The 4,876-nt window shown below is 38.3% G+C and overlaps 1 long non-coding RNA gene across 1 annotated transcript; it reads right to left on the reverse strand.

Annotated features, from left to right (window-relative positions):
* On the reverse strand, positions 3,202–3,642 carry LOC107634559. The gene is made up of 3 exons (XR_001618977.2): positions 3,572–3,642; positions 3,422–3,488; positions 3,202–3,230 (listed from the first exon to the last, which is right to left on the reverse strand). It is a non-coding gene; the product is annotated as an uncharacterized LOC107634559 (long non-coding RNA).

A 4,876-nucleotide genomic window follows, 5' to 3' on the forward strand; every position in this document is an offset into this window, starting at 1 on the left:
AGCGCTTGTTGGGAGGCAACCCAACCGGAGGTAACTATCTTTTCATATCTATTTCAATAAAAGGGTTAATTAGTTTTATCTATATTGCAAGAAGCTAAGTTTGGTGTACACACCAAAACAATATAAAGGAGAATGAAGGATTCTAAGTTTGGTGTTTCACCAAAATCCCATTATAAAACACATTCTCACTCTCTGCATAATGATGGCTTCAAGCATGATGGATGAACTAGTTAACTATTCTACTGTTTCCTAGTTTTCAGTTTTGTCATTTTTGAAAAAGAAAAAGAGTTTTACACATGGTTAATCCGATGCATTGGCAAGGTACTAAGTTTGGTGTTCCCACACCAAAGTAAGTACAAAGGCCCACAAATAAATCATGCAAGCTAACCATTTCTTTAGTGCTTGGGGAATAAGCAACTTTCAATATCATTGCAGCGGTCCATACAAGCTGTTGGAAGGACTAAGCATCATCAACCAAAGAAACAAAAGATGAACCTAAAGGCCAGCAATGATGATGATGAGAAATAGGAGAGCAAGTGAACTCCAACAGGTTGTATTGTTAAGTCATTGTTTTACATCAAATATTGCTGAAATTGAAAGTTGGATTGTATTCTGATCTGCCCTGCCTACCTGCATAGCATAAGTCTTTCTTTGTAATTCAATAAGCAAGATGTTTGATCATTCACAACATTCTCAATTTCAAAACTTCTTTGCACGCAATTTCCAAGAAATGTATCACATGAAAGTTCTTTGAGAAGAAAGATTGAGGAATTAAACAATTTTGAGGTAAGCAAAAGATTAAGAGAAGTGGTGGTTCTGGTTGTGTGATAATGTATTGAGGTTGCATGCTTGTGAAAACTTGCATGGGAGCTCATAGGCGGGACATGAAGTTCAAAGAAGTATTGTGGGGATTCTCAAAAATCTATTGATCCGAGAAGTAGCAAACAAAACAAAAGAAAGAAAAGAAAGTACAAAAACAAAATGAACATGGTCCAAGGGTCTGAGCATCAATTACTAGGCAGAAAAGAAAGAAGAAACAATGACTCAAAGAGTTGTTAGCCTAGTAAAATGCTTGTGGTTGAAGTGTGTCAAGGAAAGAGGCTTGAGCAAGTAAATCCTCAGGGGTGCTTCAACACCTAATACCTTAAAACCAACTGGTTTAGGAGTATTGATTGAAAGCTTATCTAAAGAGCCGCCTTGAGACATGATACTTAGAGTCGAGGCCAAAGCACAGAAACTATAAGCTGCTTCAAGGTGATTACATATAAAGAGATCTCCATGACACCATTTGGATGAAAATCCTAAGACCTACGACTCCCAATATGTAAGGACTAGTGAGCACTGAAGCCCTTGCATGAGCATATGATTTAGAGTTCACTGACGAACGGATTTTTGATGGTTTAGTTGGGCTGAGCTTGAGTGTTGCACGTGCAGAGGCCATTTGTAGAGTTGAACGCTAGTTTTTGTGCCAGTTTGGGCGTTCAACTCTGGTTTTGGCTCCTTTTCTGGCGCTGGACGCCATATTTGGGCAGAGATCTGGCGTTGAACGCCAGTTTACGTCATCAATTCTTGGCCAAAGTATGGACTATTATATATTGCTGGAAAGCCCTGGATGTCTACTTTCTAACGCAATTGGAAGCGCGCCATTTCGAGTTCTGTAGCTCCAGAAAATCCACTTTGAGTGCAGGGAGGTCAGAATCCAACAGCATCAGCAGTCCTTTTTCAACCTCTGAATCTGATTTCTGCTCAAGTCCCTCAATTTCAGCCAGAAAATACCTGAAATCACAGAAAAACACACAAACTCATAGTAAAGTCCAGAAATGTGAATTTAACATAAAAACTAATGAAAACATCCCTAAAAGTAACTAGATCCTACTAAAAACATACTAAAAACAATGCCAAAAAGCGTATAAATTATCCGCTCATCGCTGCCCAATTTTCTAAAAATTGTTTTTGGTTTTAAACATGTTACCTATAACTGAACTTCGTGCTTTTGGAATTGAGTACTCATCTGATTACACGAAGCTCAATTCTTAGGTAACTTTGGGTTGGTTCTTCCATGGTTATTATGTTTCCTGTGATTTACTTGGAACCCTCACATGCTTTTACCATTCAAGTTAATCAAATGCCTTTGGATTGTGCTTCACTCACCATTTGATTTAACTTGCCATTTTGTTGAATATGGTTCTTGCATTAGCAACAATTGGTAAATTCAACCTGTGTAACTCTCCTTCACTCAAATTTATTTCTAGCTTGTCAAGTTACACAAAATGCACTTTCGTGTTGTCAAACACCAATTTTTGCATAATCAATGACCGCGACATTGATTGATGACTTGCTCTTATATTAGTTGCTTTTATGCAATGGCATATTTCATCATCAATGACTGCTTCCTCCCCATGTTTATGAGTATGCTTGTTACTATTACTTGTGATTCATTGTGATTAAGCAAATGACCATCATCCCCCTAACCTTTGAACCATGTTTTCTAACTTCTAACTTGCCTAACATGCTAATTTCTCTTTTTAGTTTTCAACTAACTCTCTAACCATTCTTTTTGGGTATGATGCTCATTAAGCTTAATGAACAAGCATTGTGCATATATTGCTTGAATTCTTGGTTTATAGCTTTTGTGTTGAATGCTACTTCCTGTTGCTTATATTCAAAGTTTTCTTTATTTTTAGCTCACTTCATGTTAAATATGCCATTCCTTGCTTTCCATGCCCCTATTTGCCTAGTTGTTTATATCATATCATATTTGCTTTTAGATGGCCGATAAAGGAAAAACAAAGGCTACTACCTCAAAAAAGAGGAAGAAATCTCAAGCCTCCACCCTCTCTCCTTATGCCAACTATGCAAAGAACCCACTTAATGTTAGAACAGAGCAAAAATATTTTTGATGATGCAGTACAGTTGAGTAATGAATATGGATCACAAGTTTAATAAGTAAATCAACATGAAAATTTCAACTACTAAACAACAAGGAGCATTTGCTAAGATTTTGAGCCACATAAAAAGGACAGACTAAGTATAATAAGAACTAGCAATCTTTTGCTAACAAACTAGATTCTATTGTAAATTTGCTTAAAGCCAATAGATTTAAAATAGGCAAAATAATTCCCATTAGTGTCCATTAGATTTAAAATAGATTTAAAATAATATCATTAGGCAAAATATATTTCTTATTACCTTCTTAGCAGCCTCTGACTTTAGCTTGCTCCAAAATGAAACTGTAGGTTGTTACAAAAAGGACAAAAATTTCAAAAGCATAACACAGTAGATTGTTACAATTTACAAGTATTACAGAAACAATTCAATGAACTTTGATGTTGATTCTAGACAGTTAAAGTTGACCAAAATATTGCAAAGTTAATAGAGAGGTTAAATTCGTTCAATAACAAGGATTATATGTGATACTCACGTGGGTTATTTCCTTGGTCCTCGAAATTTATATCCCTTTCATCCCATGCATCTTGCCATTCCCTATGCTGCAGCGACAAATAAGTTACTAGCCATGCCATACATGTTCAAAAGAAGTCAACAATGCACACAGCAGCTCCAACACCGTTACCTCATCCTTTGCACATCCAGAAGCTTGTCCAGACAACCGCCTAGATGATGTTTGTTTGGCCTGAAAATAGGTTTCAATTTGTTAGATGAATACATTCTCAAATATAGAATGCGCTTAGTACGTTATATATTTAAGCTATAATTGATGATAAGTCATCTTATGCTAGTTTTATAAGCATTTTTCACTTATTTCATTAGGTTTTATGCACTTTCTTGCACAATAAGTAAGTGATTGGAGTGGAATTTCATGATTATTGTAATTCAATCAAACATCATTTATTTTATACAAAAGCATGAGATTTATGCAAGAATTTAGTGATTATTATGAATGGTACAAATTCTTATGATATTGGTAGAACTTTGATTGCTTATTTGGTTGATTTTAGGTGATAAAATGAAGAGAAAGAGGTTCAGCACAGGGCAACGTTGCGTTCAAATAGAGAGCACCACGTTCACTTACGACGCGCATGCATACGGGACGCGCATGCGTTAGTCAACAAAATTTGAAGATCCACGCGTACGCGTGCAAGACGCATACGCGTGGGTGTGTTTGGTGCTCATTTCAAAAGAGAGCGCTATGTTCACTAACTCAACGTTTTCGTGCACGATTCAAAGTTGGAGGCAAAGTTTTTAAATCAACGCGCATGCACGCATGACGCGCACGCATCAATGAGTCACTGGAACAGAGCACGCGAACACGAGGCTGGCACTTGAACCTGTGTTGAGGATTTCGCAACCCACGCATACGCGTAAAGGACGCGCACGCGTGGGCAGTGCTCACTAACCCAACGTAGCGCTCACTAAGTTAACGCTACTGAGTACGCGTCTGCATGATCATGGCGCGCGAACATGTTTGGGCTGAAGACTGATGGTGACCCGTACGCGTACATAACGCGTACGCGTCGATGGACAAAAAGCAAAAAAGGACGCGCACGCGTCGGAGACTGATGCCAAGGCATCTTAAGGGAAAGGACGCGCACGCGTGGGCAGTGCTCACTAACCCAACGTAGCGCTCACTAAGTTAACGCTACTGAGTACGCGTCTGCATGATCATGGCGCGCGAACATGTTTGGGCTGAAGACTGATGGTGACCCGTACGCGTACATAACGCGTACGCGTCGATGGACAAAAAGCAAAAAAGGACGCGCACGCGTCGGAGACTGATGCCAAGGCATCTTAAGCGAGTTTCACTAGCATTTTTCTGTTAGTTTTAGTTGTTTTATGCACTTTCTTGAGCTTAAAGTAACCAAGAATGGTTAAATGAATAACAAAGCAATGAACCATCCAAACAGCATGATTTTTATGC

Source organism: Arachis ipaensis, chromosome B03 (genome assembly GCF_000816755.2).
Source record: "Arachis ipaensis cultivar K30076 chromosome B03, Araip1.1, whole genome shotgun sequence".
Taxonomy (NCBI): domain Eukaryota; kingdom Viridiplantae; phylum Streptophyta; class Magnoliopsida; order Fabales; family Fabaceae; genus Arachis; species Arachis ipaensis.